Below are 19,865 nucleotides of genomic sequence, written 5' to 3' on the forward strand. Positions count from 1 at the left end.
ATGAATATGCCAACCAAAAAGTCAAGAAGTTTGCTGTATCTGAAAATAAAACCAAAATATGATCCTCCTGGCAGCCAAGACAAAGAAAGGAATACAAGTAGCTGCAAAAATCTCATTGTAAACTAGGAGACAGTTGATCGAATGTTGTTATGATGTACAAGTTAAGTGCATGATAGAAAAAGAAGGGTAGGTGAAATGTCTTGTCCTTACATATGGAGTCACTGTGATTTTGGAGAAAGATACCACCTTTCTTACATCAGTTGGGAAAGTAAATTTGGAAAAGCTTCACGTGGCCCCACTGTCTGCCTTGAAGATATCTGGCTCCTTTCTTAGGGTCACAACATTAAAACTACAGTTTAGGCTGCTTTCCTAAGTCAATGGAGCCATCCTTAAGACGAATCAAGCTGCTGCTGCTAAGCCGCTTCAGTCGTGTCCGACTCTGTGCGACCCCATAGACGGCAGCCCACCAGGCTCCCCTGTCCCTGGGATTCTCCAGGCAAGAACACTGGAGTGGGTTGCCATTTCCTTCTCCAATCCACGAAAGTGAAAAGTGAAAGTGAAGTCGCTCAGTCATGTCTGACTCTTAGCGACCCCATGGACTGCAGCCTACCAGGCTCCTCCGTCCATGGGATTTTCCAGGCAAGAGTACTGGAGTGGGGTGCCATTGCTTTCTCCGATGAGTCAAGCTAATTCAGGGTAAATAGAGAAAGCAAGCACTGTAGAGCCAGGTGGGACTTGAACTCTGGTTGCAAAAGTGCCATGACGTTTCCTGTGCTCATGGGCCTTGTTGGTAGCCCTCTTCCTCTGCTGGGTGGAGGAGCTGATTGTGCAGATTTTGGAAGGCTGGGATGGAGGCCACCTGTGGATTGGTAGCCAAGCGCACCCGATTCTGGCATTGAGAACAGAGTCCTTAGGTGCTCCTGGGATCCTGGGTACTTGAGGACAATACTAGCTACACCCACTGTGATACTTCAGAGAAGAGAAGACAACCAACCAGCTAGCAGTTTACATGCCAGCTCCCTTCCTTGTCTCTTTGACCTGATAGCCCTGGCATCCTGGGACCCTCTCTTTTCTGGGAAATTTGCATTGACCCTAATATAAGGAGACTTAGAACTCAACAGAAATTCAAATAATCATTTAAGGGACCAAGACGATCTTCCCTGTTGGGGCTGAGTCCACTCTGAGTGCAGCCATCACATCCTCCTCCAACAGCCACCCTACTTCTCTCTGCCACAGCTAAACTCCTTGAAGGAATTGTCTCCACATGCTGTTTCTACTTCTTTACCTCCCATCCAATCTTCCAGCGAAACTGCTAGTGACCTTCTTACCTTTTTATTGTTGGTGAGCACATCTCTTGTCTTCTTGATCTCTTTGCAGCAGGGCTACCCTTTCTTTGGAAACTCACTTCCCTTGGTGTCCATAACTCCATTGTCTCTTGACTTTTATTCTCAGGTTCTTGCCCTGGGCCCTGAGTTTTTATTGCCCCTCCTCCTGCATGCAAACCTGGCGCCCTGTGAGCTCTGAGGGAAGAGAAGATCTGTTTGCTCACCATTGTTTCTCTCACTACAGTTGGGCTCAAGTCCCAAGAAGAGAGAGGACAGCTGGTAGTGCCAGCTCCTCTCCACCTCTGGGGAGAGACTTGCAAAATGCTGGGCATGTAGAAGGTGATCAATAAATATTTTTGAAGGAATGAACAAATGAAAGTCTTGTTCATGTTTATTTAGGATTTGTATCCTGATGACTTTAAGGAAAGGATTGAAGGTGGCTTATAATATTAAAATATATCAAAAATACAAGTAAACATTTAAAGAGAGAAAGAAATGGTGGAAACCAAATAAAAGTAGAATTAGATGGACATATCAGCTTCCTGGAATGAATTAATTACTGCAATGGAACATTCAGTTTAGTTCTGAGCTTCCTGGTAAGCAAAGCAAAATGAGAAACAAACCAAGTTATATACACAGTTCCTCATTAGCAAGTAAAAGGAAGCTTACAAGTTTGAGTATAGGTAGAAATATTTTCTGATACTGAATTTTAGTAAGTGTTCTAATACAGTTACCTTGATAAGGAAGACACATTACTAATATCCTGGGTACTGTCTTTGACCATCATTTTTATGTCTAGATGCTTTTCCAAGTTGTTCTTTTTAAACATCTAGATGATACTACCAGAAGGGTTAGGTATTTCAAGACATACCAGAGCTATCTTAATTGAAGAAGTAAATTGAGATTGAATGGGATAAACTCCTTGTGGATATCAGGCATTCACAAGATGCATTTGTAATATGTACTCAAACACTATGGCTCCCTTCCCCTTGTTGAAAAGTCTAAGTACATTTTGGTGAAGGCCAAGGGGACCAGCTATACTGATTTCCACAAGGAAATACACACAGAAACCCTAGCTCCATTTCTCCTCAGAGATTTAACACCTTGGGTTCATAAAAGCTCCAACTTGGAAATGGGGAAATCTGTGTTCAAATAAAACCAGCACTCTGGGAGCATGTGATGTTAAAATCCCCAAGAGAGGCTAGGTAGGATTTCTGCTGGTGCATCCCTTTCCTACAAGATTTGGGCTACATCCAAAGACACCACAATTCAAAAGGAGGTACAAGGTTCAAAATTAGGTACTAAGGCCTAGAAAGAAAAAAAAAAATCCAGTGAGATAATTCTTAATGCCCTCTCAACATCCAACTTAAAAGTAGAGTTGAGAATGGAACTTTAGAGACGACTTTCAGTGAGAATTTTGGAGAAAACCAGTGGTATTCTGAGGGCTTCCTTCATCCCTGCACACAAATGGAAGAGATGCATGCCCTTCCTCTCACCATAGAGGGGCTTACGGAGAACTTAAAATGTGTCGCCTTTAGTTTGGGAGATGCAGAAGGTTGAAACTGCCTGGAAAACCTACACAGACAGGCTAGTGGCTTTGATGGCCAAGTGAGGAAGGAGGGCTGCACGAGTGAGTGTAGATCAAAGAATGCAGGGAGCAGACCATGCATGCTGAGATGACCATGGAGACTTTGCTGCTGCCCCTCAAGTCATCTTGGGGTGGGGTAAAGGGATCTCGGCTGGGAGAAGCAGAGACATTACTGGATTTCCAGGAACAGAGGGAGAGTAAGCACACTCTGCAATCTAGATGTGTTGACCTTTGTTGTTCTGGAGCTCACAGTCCTGGCCTGGGGATGCCGAGGTGGAGGATGGGGAGTGGTGTCTCTGAAGAAGATGAAACTGTAATCCTGACCAAGTCTTGAGAAAGCTAGAAATTTCCAGCTTCCTCTCCAGGTCTCCCTTTTCCTCCAACTGCCTGGTATACGTGTGTGTGTGCAAGCCTGCATGTTTGGGAGGGTGGCGGGGTCAGAAACCGCAGTCAGCAGTTACAGGAGGAGAAGGAGGGAAGGAAAATGACCCACGGCTGCCCTCCCTCCCACGGCTGGCCTGAGCTGGAAGCCAGGAGTAGCCTCAGCTTTAAATCTGGTTCATAGTTTTTATTAGTACATAGGAATGGACATTTTTATTTCTGGATTGAGTCTCTTATTTTTTTAACTTCAATGACTATAGGCCTCTTTTTTAGCTAAGATGGACCTGAGAAGTCAGAGGGTCTGCTTAGGTTTCCTTTCAGAGTCAGGGGGAAGAGCCCATAATACAAGGTTTAAGGGATCCTGGAAGATGGAACCTAGCTTCTGGGTGATGCCTGCCCCAAGTCGCACTGGCACAAAGTAGCGGGTACATAAGCAGGCCCATCCCTGCCCTGAAGCAGGGACAACAAGAGAGTGCAGAGTCCACCAAGCTCAGGCTTGGGATTTCAGCTCGTTCAGAGGAGAGGCCTATCCCTGGCGGCAAAGCAGGACGCCAAGCTCACTCTGGCACCAAAGAGTCTGGGAAGTGCGGACCCTGGTGGAGAGGCTCCCAGATCCTGGTGGGGAGGGATGGGGCAGAGCCGCATGGAAGCTTCTGAACCACCCTAGGGTCAGGTCCAGCCCCCAGGGGCCCCGCCCAGATGAAAAGCTCCTCCATCTGATAACACCCAGGAAAGTGAGCCCAGGTGATGCACTCTTCTGCCCCAGGCTCTGGTAAAGAAAATGAGTTTAGAGCCCCAATCCAAAGAATGTGTAATTGAATTTGCATGTAGGCACAGACAGACAGGTCATACCTGCCCTCACACAACTGAGAGTCCTCCAGGCACTCTGGAAGAAAGGCACAGGGAAAACACAAAGTAATATTATTATCACTTCGTTATAATTAGAACCTACAAGTCAAGTCTTGAAAGACATTTATAGCTCATCTTTACTTGTTTAGGTAAGCTTCCCAGAAAGAGCAGGGAAAATAGACTTGCACTTTTAAAATCTAGGCAAGAAACAGATAGATCTGTGGGTCAGGGCCACTATCTAGAGCTCCTCTATGTTAAGCGTACCCTTTGGTGCTTAGGTATATTAACTCCTAGAACCTAAAAGTTCAACATGATTTAAAAAAAAAAAAAAAAGGCTTGTTTTTTAGCCTTGGAGGGCTCCAGGCCAACTGGAAGCTTCTATCTGCTGTGAAGTAATGCGACCAGTAAAATAGTTGGTGAATTATCCATGACTCAGCATCTGATGAGCGATGTGTCTGCAAAGCAGAGCATGAAGGGAGGATGCTCAACAAGTATCTAGGGGAACCCCAATGTTCCCTGGTTATTACAGGGCTTATTGTCTTGTTTGAGAATAATTCAGACTCATTGGCCTTTTGCCTCTCACCTCCTGCCTCTATTAGAGGCCAGGAGGTGGCGGAGTGGGGCCAGTAGGGGAAATGCTCCCTGCTTATTGAGGTATGAAGGGCAACTCTGCTAGGAAAATCCACGCGAGCAGGTGAGGGCTGATGGTTGCAATGAGTCTCTGTCTCTGTGGGTTTCAGGCCCCTATTCTCAGAGCACTTTGGAAGAAAAAAATCCAGAAATGCCTGTGATTGGCAGAGACACTGAAACCAGAGATGCGTAGACATGACGCAAAGAGTCACACCATGTGTGTTGCAGCAAGGTCTGAGGCTTTGTGACTGATGAAGACAAGTGTTGCACAACAGCCTATGAAAAACTGGTTTTAAAGGGCCTGTGTACCTGTGTCAGAGTCAATAAGGACTTAGTGGAGATGCAGTCAGGGATGATCTGCTTCTATTCTCCTTCTACTCCCAAAACATAGGCTCCTAGGCTTCCTGGGCTATCCAGGGCCCTGCTTCATGCCTGGCACTGCCTGTCTCATACTCTGAATCTATTTCTGAGTCCTGTTTCCCTTCTCCACTCAGTTGTTGTTGTTCAGTCGCTAAGTCGTGTCCAACTCTTTGCAACCCCATGGACTGCAGCGTGCCAGGTTTCCCCATCCTTCACTATCTCCCAGGGTTTGCTCACACTCATGTCCATTGAGTTGTGATGTCATCCAACTGTCTCATCCTCTGTCACCCCCTTCTCCTCCTGCCTTCAGTCTTTCCCAGCATTAGAGTCTTTTCCAGTAAGTTGGCTCTTCTCATCACGTGGGTGAAGTACTGGAGCATAAGCTTCAACATCAGTCTTTCCAATGAATATTCAGGGTTGATTTCCTTTAATATTGACCACTCAGTCTTTATATTCCAAACTTACCAATCCTTAGTCTCTCCCTTAGGGACTCTGAGAGTTTGAAAATTAACAATGTTGAATTAACATATCCCTTCTTCTATATAGCATTTTTATTGTACTTGACTTTGTGGAGCTGTGCCTTCCAAAAGGAGACTGGTATGAGCCTCTGAGGCATCGTGTAGCACAACAAGGGGTGGGTAGCTGGGTGTAGAATATTCCAACAGCACCAGATACACGTCTGAAAAGGATCTTTTATTCAATGCTGTTCTGAGTTTCTTGGCTGCTATCTTCACTCAGATAAGTTTTCCTCTTCCTAAATTTCTAATCCCTCAGTTTGTCACAACTCACAATGAAAACAAACAAATTTTACTCCCCCACCCCCTGCCAACCACAAGTGTTGTAGCAATTTTTCTGTGGGTGGGAAGAAACTGAAGAGTCCACATCAGAAACCTGAGAAAAGGAAACTTCACTTCTTCAGTGATCAGCATGTATTTGTCACTGACAGGGGGTTTCCCTGAAGTAAGGAGTATTTTGTATGCCTTCTGGGTGATTTGGTGCAAAAATCCACAGTGTCGAGAGAACATGGTTATTAGCAGCAAACCGTACAACCCCTTATCTGTTTCTTCACAGGCTCTAACCATGGGGGTTAGAGCCAAGTGCCAGCTCTTCGTGCTAAAAATGTTCACAATTTGGTCTATGCCAGCAGTGAAGACTGCAGTGTGAATATGTGAATTCTTGCTCCAAACTGGCTAGACGCACACTCTGTAAATGTCATTTCTCGGGCGCCTGTTTTATCTGAGAAACCAGATTTCAACAGCGACACTGACACTAGCTGATGATGTCGTACAAGTTCTGTATCTTGCAGCGAGAAGATCTTTTAAGGCCCTTTTCAATACAACTGGCATGCTTCTCACTTTCAAACCTTTTTAGGATGAGGTTAAATCCGCAAATCACTCTACAAATCTGACAAAGTGAAAATCAAACATATTACTTTTACAAACCGCTCAAGTCCACTTTCTCCTTTACAACATTTGATATAACTGCCAATATAATAGAAAATATTAAAACCTTCTTCTTGCTTTCTACCAATGGAGTAATATGGGTTCGATATACACCAAAATGGAGCTTCCCTGGTAACTCAGCTGGTAAAGAATAGGCCTGCAATACAGGAAACCCCGGTTCAATTCCTGGGTCAGGCAGATCCCCTGGAGAAGGGATAGGCTACCCACTCCAGTATTCTTGGGCTTCCCTGGCAGCTCAGATGGTAAAGAATCTGCCTACAATGTAGGAGACCTGGGTTTGATCCCTGGGTTGGGAAGATTCCCCTTGAGGGAGGGCATGGCAACCCATTCCAGTATTCTTGCCTGGAGAATCCCCATGGACAGTGGAATCTGGTGGGCTAAAATCCATGGGGTCACAAAGAGTCGGACACAACTGAGCAACAAAGCACAAGAACATACACCAAAATGAAGAACTGAAAATGCATTACAAATTTAAAATACAGATTTTTCTGTAACAAGATGACCATCCCGGATCTCCCTCTTTAAAAATTAATGTCATCATAGCCAAAGTATTTTTTGACCATGCAAAGTCAGTATCAGGTAAACCTCGAATTCTAATCCTAGGGTAAGAGATGCTGTCTCAAAATGGAACAAACTGTCTTCTTCCAGAATCATTAGATGCTTGTATAGATATGCAATAAAAGCATTAAACTGACAGATAAGCTGGTCTCTAGGTATGTATTAACCTGAGAAAGGACATAGAGAGATATACCATGTATACAATCCTCAATCAGATACTCTGCTTTGCTTCATTAAGGCTTGTACTCAATAGAACTACTGTCTATGTATATTTAAATGAAATATAATTTTCCCACTAAATGGAAAATTTAGTGAAAATGTGTGTCGTTATTTTGGCAGGCAATGAATAACATGATGAGGGAGCTACATGTTCAGTAAATTTAAAGTTGAAAATGAGCATTTGTTGTTCAAATTACAAAAAAATTCTTGTTTGCCCGGAATCCAAATTGCTTGAGATGTCCAAAAAAAAATGCTTTGGAAATAGTCTGCTTTTATGGTTTTTATGATGTGACTAGTAACTAAGCTTTTACCCCAGGATATCTGCCATCTGAGGTTCTAGTCCTCTGCTCTAGGTTCTGTGCCCATGGGAGGGCCCTCAATGGTTCTGAAGGGTTGTGTGTGCCCAAGGCCCAGGGACAACACCCAAGAGCAAAGAGGCAGGAAATTACCGTGACTGAGTGTGTGGATGGCAGCTGGCAGCTGGCCTGGGTTCAAAGCCCTGCCAGACCATTTAACTGCTGTGTGACTTTGTGCCAGTTATTATTCTGTTTTGTCTCAGTTCCCTTATCTGTTAATGTGCATCATAGACTTGAGAAGAATATATAGAATACAGAGTGTTTAGCATAATATTGGCACATAAAACAATAAACTTAGGCCATAAACGTCAGTGATTATTATTCCCAAATGTTTTTCTCCCAATGGATCCCAACCTTCCGTCTATGCTTTGACCTGACTAAATATAACGATAGGACCATATTTGGGAGGGTTACCATAGAAACGCCTACCACCTTTCTATCGCCCCAGGTACAGCTCCTAAAACTCTATCATTTGAGCAAGTGTCAACAGAGTATATTTGGATGTAGAACACAAGTGTTACTATTAGCAGTAACAACTGCAAACATTCTTCTGCAAGTGTTACATCCTCTGCCTTGGAAGTCAGTTAAGATACAGGGCTCTGCCCCAGCTCAAACCCAGAATCCTCAGGCTCCTGCTCCCTGTGTCTCCAAACACCAGGCTCACCATTCATCTTGGCCTTCTGACCAATTACAGATTTTCTCACTTCTCCCAATGATGGTATGCTCTAGATTTAAGAGGAGCAAATCTCCTTTCATCTAGGCCAGTGCAGAGCAAGCATGAAGGACATTTGTTTCTCTTCCTTGCTTGACTGTCAGGTCTTTGGGAGCTGGCCAAGGACAAAGGATAGCACCTTGGGGAACTGCGAAACCAGTGTCAGCTGCCTGGCTATCACAGGCTATACAGACTCCTGGGGTTTTCACTTCTCCCTGGCACTCAAGCAGCGTGACAAGGACCCCCACCCCATATGTGGAGAAAGCCGGCGTGCCCCTCCCTACAGTGTCTCAGGGAACTCACAAGGAGCTTACTTGCCTCCCAGTCACCTCTTTTCCAGATTTCTTGCTTCCACTGCACTCTTGAGCTACTGCATGTCGTGCTTCCTAGAAGTCCTCCGCTCTCCCCACTGTTCAGTCCCATGCTGACCTTAATGCCTACATTTTTGCCAACGCACCACCAACAGGAGGCTGTGGTATGTAGCAGCATTCGGAGCAATGGAGAGGTGACAAGAACAACAGGAACAACAAACCTCAGGATGTGAGAGCCCATCAATTATTGTCACCTGGGGGAATTTCCTGCTGGCCTTAGACCCATCTTTTTTTTTTTTAGTTATTGGAGTATAGTTGCTTTACAGTGTTGTGTTCATTTCTGCTGCCTAGCAAAGTGAATCAGCTGTATGTTTACATATATCCCCTCTTTTTAGACTTCCTTCCCATTTAAGTCACCACAGAGCACTGAGTAGAATTCCCTGTACTATCTATATCTAGGTGCCATTTCCCAGGTCCTCCCTTCTCCCCTCTGCAGGCCTTTCCTTCCTTTGTAGGGGCCAGTCTTCTCCAGATTCAAATTTCTTTCTCATGCACAGCACATAGCTCTTCATCATTGCTTCCCACTAAAGTCATATCTACCTTTGCATGTCTACCAGCTCCCCCAAGGTGCTTTGCTAAGCAGAGGCCTCTGCCTTTGGGGTTCTGCCCTTAAGCTGCATAATGATCTGAGAGAAGCTTTGCAAACACACGATCAAAGTTATAACTTGGACACCTGTTCCCCACAATCTCTGTAAGAGAGAGGACGACAGCATAGTGAATAGGATAGGGTACCAGTGTGGCTCAACGTCAACAACGGTAGCTGAAAGAAACAGAATTTAGCTTCTCCACACAGAGATGTCTGATCTGGACCTGGGGCACTGCAGAGTCCTTGCATCTGATTGCTCTTCTGTCCCTAAGGTGTAGTCTTCATTGCCCAGTTCCAGATGGCGCACGGCTACGTTCCAGTCAACTTAGCAAAAAGGAGCCGAGAGCCAGGGGAAGGGCTGCTTCCCTCAGGCATAACCTGAAAGTCGCCTGTATCGTGTTCCTTCGTATCTATTGGCCAAACTGTAATCCCATGCCTGGAAGAGAGGCTATGAAGCAAAGCCTTTATTTTAGGTGACCATGTGCCCAGCTAAAAATTGGGGCTACTCCAGAACTTTGCCCTTCAGTACTGGTAGCCACTGATTCTGAGTGGCTACGGAAACAACCTAAGTGTCTGACACCAGGGGAATGGATAAAGATGTGCTGCATATACACAATGGAATATTACTCAGCCATCAAAAAAGGAATGAAACTGGGTCATTTGTAGAGACATGGATGGACCTAGAGAATGTCATAGAGAATGAAGTAAGTCAGAAAGAAAAAATTTCTGTATGCTAATACATACATGTGGAACCTGAAAAAATTGGTAGAGATAATCTTATTTACAAAACAGAAATAGAGACAGACATAGAGAGCAAATATAGGGATACCAAATGGATAATGGGGGGGGGGGGTCAGATGAGTTGGGAGATTGGGGTTGACATATACACGCTATTGACACTGTGTATAAAATACATAACTAGTGAGAACCTACTGTATAGCACAGGGAACTGTACTCAGTGCTCTGTGGTGACCTAAATGGGAAGGAAATCCAAAAAAGAGGGGATATATGTATACGTATAGCTGGTTCACTTTGTGGTATAATACAAGCACAACATTGTAAAGCAACTATACTCCAATAAATATTTTTAAGAAAATTAATGAAAATAAATCTAAATTAGTTAAAAATTCAAATTCAGTTCTTCAGTCAGTCTAGCCACATTTCAAGTGCCCCACAACCATGAGTCAAGTGCCGTGGCTCATGGCAACAGCATTGCACGGTGTGGATACAGAACATTTTCATCATCACAGCAGGTTCTACTGGACAGTGCTGCTAGAGCAGAAAGAGTGGGACACAGGGCAGGACTCATAGTCACTGCAGCAATATAAAGATTTACTTTGCCCCTCTCACGAGGAGGTGCCTTCGGGCTGAGGGCTTTGTCCAGTGCCGCTCTGTGCTCTGGGTGCTCACTCATTTGAGCATGCCCTACAGCTGTTCACCAGACAATATCATGGGTCGAGGATCTAACACAGGCCTGGCACATAGTAGGCAGTCACTAGATGTCAGTTCCCTGTGTCCCCCACCCACCAAGCCCTCATCCATACTCATGGTGCCCCTTCCCTGTACAGAACTTATTTCCAGAGTCCTACAATGCCTCCCTGAGGGACAGGCATCATTAATCACTCCCCCATCACAGAACCCCATCCCTATCACACAAGGTGATTTTTTCTTGGGCTCCAAAATCACTGCAGATGGTGACTGCAGTCATGAAATTAAAAGATGTTTGCACCTTGGAAGAAAAGCTATGACAAGCCTAGACAGTGTATTAAAAAGCAGAGATATCACTTTGCTGACAAAGGTCCATATAGTTAAAGCTATGGTTTTTCCATCAGCCACGTACGGATGTGAGAGTTGGACCATAAAGAAGAGTGAGTACTGAAGAACTGATGCTTTAAAACTGTAGTGCTGGAAAAGACTTGAGAGTCCCTTAGACAGTAAGAAGATTAAACTAGTCAATCACAAAAGAAATTAGTCCTAAATATTCATTAGAAGAACTGACACTGAAGTGCCAACACTTTGGCCACCTGATGCGAAGAGCTGACTCTTTGGAAAAGACCCTGATGCTGGCAAAGATTGAGGGCAGGAGGAGAAGTGGACAACAGAGGATGAGATGGCATCATCGACTCAATGGACATGAGTTTGAGCAAACTCCAGGAAGTGGTGAAGGACAAGGAAGCCTGGCATGCTGCAGTCCATGGGGTGGCAAAGAGTTGGACAAGACTTAGCGACTGAACAATATCACAAAAGAGGATCTGAGACTTGGCCAAGGTGAGGCAGCAAAGTGTCTACCAGGGTAGGGGCTCCAGCTCTCTCTTGCTCTGCTCTTTAATGTCCCCTTCGATGCAGGGAAAGCCTGACAGTGACAGATGACCACATTCTCAAGCTTTTTTAAGAATTCATGGGAAAAAATAATCACATATACTTGCAGAAGAGAGGGAGGTTATTCTCTCTAACTAACCCAGGCCTCAGCAGGCACATCTGTCTCAGACAATACTTGCTGGGAACATTCTGGGCTGGGTCTGGAACCTTAGAGCTGGGTGACTTTGTCCCCTTGACCTTTTGCTTCTGGGAGGTCTGCGACCTTAGATTTCCTTTCTTTAGATCAGGAATTCACATGCTGAGACATACCGTCAGAGCTGCTGGAGGCTAAAGGAGTGAGGGAGGAAGCCAAGGGTGTGGAAAAGTTTCAACACTGGTCCCTCAAGTGAACATCTGCGTTTGGGTTCTTTGGAAAGAAGGAGGAATCATGAAATTACTAATTCTTAAATTTCGTGGGGTCACTTGCCTGTTTGAGAGTTTGAGACTGTCTCCTCAGAAAAATGCATGTACACACCAAAATCTACAAACATCTTAGAAAGTTCATGCACCCACTTAATTAAATTGTGTTACCATTTGACTTGGAGTCCCCAGTGATCGCCATGGCTTCGAAAAGTTTTATGAGAGAGCATTATCAGGCTTGAAGAAGTCCTCCGGGATCCCAAGGTTATTAAGGGCCAGGCTTCATAGAGGCCAGTTGTAGACTAATGTCACAGCTTGTAGGCTCCATTTTCCCTCTTTTTTTTTTTTTTTCCTTTTTTGGATTTCTTTGTTTCTGGGAATATGAGGAACTCCTTCTCTAGAACGACACCCCAGGGATAAAGTCAGCCACATCCACCAGGCTGAGAAAATACCCGAAGGTTCAGCCAGGAGCACAAATTACCCAGATTGGAAGATAGGGAAATGAAAATGCATGAGAAATGAAAATGCATGAGGCTCAACTGCACAACTTTCAAATGAGAAAATAAAATTCCTGATTTGAAGTCTCCTTGGGGAGGTTCTTCTTTGCTCTGTGATGGGAACAAAAGGTTATTGCCTTGGTGGATGGCGGATGTTTTCTCATTAGTGTGTGGGCAGCTTGATGAGAGGCTTCCTGAGGCCTCTTGGCTCAAGTGCAGGGATTGAAGTGTGAGTGGAGGGTGGAGTGAAGCGAGGAGGGGCCACACAGGCAGAGACTGGATCATTACAACCTGTGCTGTCCGCTGGGGCTGCCATCTACAACACTTTGAGCTCTTCCTGCTTTGCCCAGGGCTGCATTTCTTGGGGCAGCTGGTGTTCATAGCTTTGGAAGCTCTGCCCATTCAGTCAGTGGTTCTCAGCCCTGGCTGTACATTAGGCCCCCCTGGAGAACATTAAAATCACCGCTGCCCAGACACTGCTCTTTGACTAGTCTGGAGTGGATTCCAAGATTCCTGGAAATAAACACTCCCTGGGTGATTCCAGTGTCCACCTAGGGTAGAGAATCATCACTCTCAGTGTTGTTGAAACTATCGTAGGTTTTCTGAGGAGCTGTAGAGAACTTAGAAACTTAATAATCAGAGAAAAGCTAAAAGGACTGTTCCTTTAACAAACATGACTGCCTTAGAGAGAGAAAAATCGTGTTGCCCAAGAAGGTTGACCAGGAAAATGGGCTGTGGGTACATTTGTCCTCCTTTCAGTCCTTAAATAACAGATTCTGATCAGCTTTGGTAACAAAACTGAAGTTCTGTTAAATACTTAATGAGAGTTTCCAGAGAGAATTAGTCAAGAATGAGTTTAATACTATTCCAATTAGGTGTGGGTTAAATAATGCACAGCATAAAAATTCAAACCAAACAGAGATCAAGTAGGCTGTGGGAGTCCCACTGGCCAGGGAGGGAGTGGCTGTGCTCCAAGGTGGGGAAGGTTGGCTGTGTACGTCACTTGGCAATAAAATCTGGTGAGTTTGCACTTCCTTACAGTTTAATATTATTTCAATGAGGTTAAATGTCACTTTTCTTCCAACAAGATTATTTTTGTTTTTAGGAAGCAGACAGAAGGTTAAGGGTGACCCCTGGAGACTGGTCAGTCATATATCAGAGCAATCAGTAAGTTGAAGGTTTTAATTCTGGTTCCCACAGAAGCATGCTCTAAAACAAGGATTATATTAAGAGGGCAAGTAGTTCATTTGGAAGGTGATGCTAGGAACCATTGGAAAGACAATGGAGAAGGGAGAAGGGAAGAAAGGAAAGGGTATAGAGGATCTGTTATCAAGCAGTTACCACTGAGGGCAACTGGGTTGCCATGCAACCATGCAGACATGCCTCGGTCACCCTGACTGAGATGCAAGGAAGCTGGGCTGGTTATCCACCAAGTACCCATCCACCATAGACTGAGGGCTACTTCTAGGATATTAACTCTCCTCTTCTGGCTACCAGGCCTAATATGCTCCCCTGGCCAGATAAAAGCTCTCAAAGACAGAGAGGCAGGTATGGGAAACAAGCAGCCTTTGGCGTACAGAGTTCATATGCGCACGGCACCAACAGTGTCTGCTGCAGTGGATAAATACTGAGAGTAAAGTAGTCATCCATCCATCCACCCATCCACCCATCCAATAGAATCATGAGCAAGTGATGTGTGTGCTCAGTCGCTAAGTCCTATCTGACTCTTTGCGACCACATGGACTATAGTCCTCCAGACTGCTCTGTCCATGGGATTTTCCAGGCAAGAATATTACAATACAAGAGTGGGGTGCCACTTCCTCCTCCAAGGGATCTTCCCCACTCAGTGATCAAACCCACATCTCCTTCATCTCCTGCATTGGCAGGTGGATTCTTTACCACTGAGCCACCTGGGAAGCCTTCAATCAAGTGGCAGACATATACAATTCAGATTAAGGGCTGGTTACATAAATGCTTACAGATTTCTGTACAGTGGCTTTGCAGAGAAGAACCAGGACGGTACATCTGTCCACCATATTTCTCTTTATCTGCCGGCTAGTCTCCTAGCCCACTTGATCACTAAATCTAGAAAGTATTGTTCACTCTGATTCTTAAAACTTCCTTCCATCCCCCATTCCCACTCCAATGCTCAAAACTCAATGACAGATTGGCAGGTGGAGTCCCCGTGGATCTGGCCTATAAGAGATAAAGGGAGAAAAGTCACTTGGTAAGAGTCATTGACACTAAAAGAGATGAAAATGACCTACCCAGGCTGGGCTGGATCTCCTGACCATTTTGCCATTGTTAACTGCTCTGCTATCAAAGGAGCCTTTGCCGTGACCTCTAGACCCAACCCAAAGCATGGATTCTTTAACAGTTTTCTGATATTTCTTTATACTAATTGAGTAATCACAGAAATTCTTACCAGTAAGAAGCCAGGAGTGAGCCAGAACGCAGGGTCACTGCAGGGAGAGAGGGGGAATCATTTCCGGTGAGTGAAATTCAAATGCAGTCATTTCATCCTTTAACAGAGCCAAACAGAAACATCTACTAAATCTTCAGGCTTCAAAAAGTAACTAGGGATTTGCAGAATCAAATAATCTCACTCAATCCCTGGCCTCCCTTTTTGTGGAGCTGGGTTTGAGGTAAGGCAAAGGCCAGGGAAGGATGAAGTGGAGGGGTCCCTGGAAGGAGGGGCTTGTGGGTCGAAGGGCTGGTACCACCTGGCACAGAGATCCAGGTTCCTGTTTTTGCTCCATGTGCTCATCTCAAGAGGTGCCATCAGTCAGACAGACAGCAACTGCCCTTCTCTGAGAGTTTGCTCATAATTTACTAGTCCACCTCTCACATTCTCTGCTCCATCCCTTAAAATTAACATGTTGTTGTGTGGGGTTCACTGAGGACATTTGAACCATAACATAATCTCTTTTTCTTACTTCAGCATGCCCAGAAAAACCATCAATTAAATTTCTAGGGCTTCTCTAAATACTTTCGATTAAAGACGTACATTAAATGCATCACGGTGCCTCCCAAATTATGAATTTTTTAGAGACAAAACTAACGTAGCCCTAGAATCTTCTCCTGTTCTGGCAGACTTAAAAATTCTCTTTATGGCCTTTTATGATTATAAAAATAATTCACCTCATAAAAATTCAAACCAAACAGAGATGAAGTAGACTGCAGGGGTCCCTCAGGGTCAGGGTCAGGGTTAGGAGCAACACAAAGCCAGGAGTGTCTTCTACGCATGTTACTTGGCAATAAAACCTCATGACCTTGCACTTGGACAGGGCACTAACGACAAGACGGCTCCATCGTCACAGTCACATGGGCCTCTTTCAGATGTCCCGCCTCCTGGGGATGGAGAGGTGGAGGCATCAGGCTCCTGGCCTGTTCTGTTCTGTGTATCATGCAACACAATTCCACAATTCCATACATGCTCACTGAGTGCCAAGCTCTAAGACGTTGATGAGCAGGGCAGACAAAAGAGACAGATCGCCTTTCTCCATGGCTGGTCTGAAGGGAGATAGACCTAAAGAAAATTGGCCACACTCCTCATGCACAATTATAATCAGTGATGAGAACTCCTGAGGAAAGGAAACTGGTCCTAAGAAAACAGGTAACAGAGGACTCTGCCCTAGATGGGATTGAGGACAACTTCCCTGATGAGATGATGCTGAGATCAGAAGGGATGGGGCAGTGAAGTGGGAGCCCTGGGAGTTGCAGATGGCAGGGACAGCATGTGCAAAAGCCCTATGGTAGGAGGGGATCTCTGCAGTTCTAGGAAGGTTTGCAGGGAACACAGAAAGGTGCGTAATGCAGTGGAATCAGGCAATGTTTGTCAGTCAGTCTAGGGTTTAAGCAGTCAGGAGGGTTTAAGCTGGATTTGAGCATGTGGATCAGTGGGGTGCCTGGTGGGCGGGTGGGGAGGCATGCTGATGCTGGTCACAGCTGGAGGGTGGATAGGGCAGGGCAAGAGTAGTGGCTGCATTATTGATGGGTATAACCCCAGCTTGTGGTCTACTGTGATTGTCCTGGCCAAAGCAGCTGAACATACCTGGGGCTGGCATGTGCCTCCAAAGCCTCTTACGGCCACAAACACAGCATTACTGCTTCTGTGACTGGCTTCCAGACCCTAGTCCACCCTGCCAGCCCAACTGCATCAGTTTCCCTGAGGAAGCTTCCTTGAAAGTGTTAGTTGCTCAATCGTGTCCGACTCTTTGTGACTCCATGGACTCTAGCCTGCCAGGTTCCCTTGTCCATGGCGTTCTCTAGGCAAGAATACTGGAGTGGGTAGCCACTTCCATTCTCCAGGGGATCTTCCCAACACAGGAACTGAACCTGGGTCTCCTGCCTTGCAGGCGGTCTCTTTACCAACTGAGCCACCAGGGACGTCTACTCCTGTACATTTCGATTCTTATTCAGACGGTCTCAGGAGGGCCCAGGAATCCAGTTTTAAAGCTTCTACAGGACACTCAGATGTGTGTCCACATTTTTTTCCATTTTCTCCACAAAGATTTGCTTGGGAAGATGGTGTTGAACCTTGGACTGAGCCCTGGGTGTTAGTTCAGTTCTACTACTCCTAACAGTGTGGCCTCAAACAAATGGCTGCACGTCATGAACCTCGACTTCACCATCTGTAAATTGGGCATCATAATTATTTTCTTCCTGTGTGCCTGGGTGGGGGGGCATGGAGGGTGTTTTGAGGATCTAATGAGATGCTGAATTTGAAAGTTTAACACAAATACCTGATATTCTTTACCTGCAAACAAACTATAGTTTTAAGTGTGGATAATGCATTCAGATTTTATTGCTTGGTGCTTTGGCCCTTTTTCCTCTGGTTACCTTTTGTAAGTGAAAGCTGTCAAAAGGCATTGTTGCTTGGTTCCAAAGGCACCCTCTCTATTCTCTGAGGAAGGGGTGGTCTCCCCCCCTTTCCTAAGGGTCTGTCCTCCCTCTAGGCAATGGCCACAGTGTCCCCTTTCACGTGCTCATACACTCGTCCCCACTGCGGCCAGCATTGCTGTTCCTGCTGCCTGTTTGCTACGTGCCAGGCGTTGAACTTAACTCTTTACACTTACTATTAAAAGTTACCCCCCATCACCCTCATTAAAGATAAGGAAACTGAGCTGTAAAGAGGTCAGGTAATTTACTGAGGGTCATGTGGCCAGGAAAGCAAGGAGCTATTTAACCACTCTCTTATACCATTATTTGTAGGAGGCGTCTGACCATTAGTCTTAAATTTTACCTTTGCCTTTCTTCCAGAAGAACAGGGGTATCATAAGGCAATGGTGACTCTTCAAGTGAGTATAGATACAACCTGGAGTCTCATTAAGCAGTGGAAATACTCGTAAGATTGTGAGCCTCCTGAGGGCAAGGACATACTCATTCATCATTGGGTGAATGGCATAGATCAGGTGTTTGGTAAAGTTTGTTGATGAATGAAGCACTGACACAGTTTACACAATGGCACAACATAATATTTATCCCATGAGATGATTTTTATACCTATTAGAAGGAAGACAAAGGTGAGGCATGAGAACAAAGAGAATACCAGCATGGAAGTCAGATGGATGGATCACAGCTTTGTTCACAATAGTTATCATGTGACTATGTGGCACTGAACTAGGTACTCATCCCCTGGAATCTCCACATTGTGTGTTTGTGCGTAGTCACTCAGCTGTGTCCAACTCTTTGCAACCTTATGGTTGCGACCTTATAGCCCATCAGGCTCCTCTGTCCATGGGTTTTCAATCCTCACATTCAGTTCAGTTCAGTTCAGTTCAGTTGTGTCCGACTCTTTGCAACCCCATGAATTGCAGCACACCAGGCCTCCCTGTCCAACACCAACTCCTGGAGTTCACTCAAACTCACATCCATCAAGTCAGTGATGCCATCCAGCCACATCCTCTGTCGTCCCCTTCTCCTCCTGCCCCCAATCCCTCCCAGCATCAGAGTCTTTTCCAATGAGTCAACTCTTCGCATGAGGTGGCCAAAGTACTGGAGTTTCAGCTTTAGCATTATTCCTTCCAAAGAAATCCCAGGGCTGATCTCCTTCAGAAGGGACTGGTTGGATCTCCTTGCAGTCCAAGGGACTCTCAAGAGTCTTCTCCAACACCACAGTTCAAAAGCATCAATTCTTTGGCGCTCAGCTTTCTTCAGAGTCCAACTCTCACATCCATACATGACCACAGGAAAAACCATAGCCTTGATCCTCACATTACTCATAGGTAAAATGGAGGTGTTTATAGCACCATTTACATAGTATTTTCTTGAAGTTAAATGAGATGATGCATAAAAGCATCAGGCACATAGTATGTGCTCAGTAAATATTGGCTCTTGCCAGTGGAAATAGAACTGATGAATTCTGGTCATTTGGCTTCAGTTGAATGTTCTTTGCCCTAGATTTGAAGTATGTGAACAGTATGTTTATACTAAACAAATACATAGCAGAATATTAGAGAATTTATGAAAATACTTACCCAAAGAGTTGGCATTTGCATTAATGGAAACCAAAGTAGTAGGACCCTCGGGACTGAACATGGGTGTGTGCCTTTGACAAACTTGGGTCCTTGAAACTAAGAAAGATGGTCCCCTCTGCTTATAACTACAGTGGCCAGCACACTGACCCTGGCTTATTGTCACCAACTAATTTCAGTCGTTACCTGAGGCATCACTTGAGAATGGAATTCATCTAGTCAACAATCATTTATTGGGCACCTATTGTACCAGCCTATTGTAGGGATCACTATAGTGGCTCAGATGGTAAAGTGTCTGTCTGCAATGCAGAAGACCCAGGTTCGATCCCTGGGTTGGGAAGATCCCCTGGAAAAGGAAATGGCAGCCCACTCCAGTATTCTTGCCTGGAAAATCCCATGGACGGAGGAGCCTGGTAGGCTACCGTCCATGGGATGGCAAAGAGTCAGACACGACTGAGCAACTTCACTTTCACCTCCCTCTTGAGCCTCCTCCCATCCCATCCCTCTAGGTCATCACACAGTGCCAAGTTGTTATATAGCAACTTCTCACCAGCAGTCTATTCTACACATGGTACTGTACATAGGTCAGTGCTACTTGGGGTCTGTTATAGTCCATTTCTTCTTAGTGGTAAAGTTGTGAACAAGTCTCAAAGCCCATTTCTGCTTGGAGGAAATACAGGTAAGAAATGGTCATGGATACAAAACAGAGAGGAGTAGAGTCCAAGGATCCATGAAAAGTTCTCCTGATGGCAGATACCCTCTGCCTGCAGAGAGAA

The 19,865-nt window shown here is 45.1% G+C and overlaps 1 long non-coding RNA gene across 1 annotated transcript in view; it reads right to left on the minus strand.

Moving 5' to 3' along the window:
• Nucleotides 1–19,865, minus strand: part of LOC105005344 — a 96,311-nt gene that overhangs the window by 13,965 nt on the left and 62,481 nt on the right. Inside the window, exon 3 of the long non-coding RNA XR_827308.1 lies at nucleotides 15,039–15,135. This is a non-coding gene — a long non-coding RNA (uncharacterized LOC105005344). The remainder of the gene's footprint in view (nucleotides 1–15,038; nucleotides 15,136–19,865) is intronic.

The sequence above is a fragment of the Bison bison genome, unplaced genomic scaffold (assembly GCF_000754665.1).
Source record: "Bison bison bison isolate TAMUID 2011002044 unplaced genomic scaffold, Bison_UMD1.0 scf7180017864489, whole genome shotgun sequence".
In the NCBI taxonomy this organism is placed as follows: Eukaryota; Metazoa; Chordata; class Mammalia; order Artiodactyla; family Bovidae; genus Bison; species Bison bison.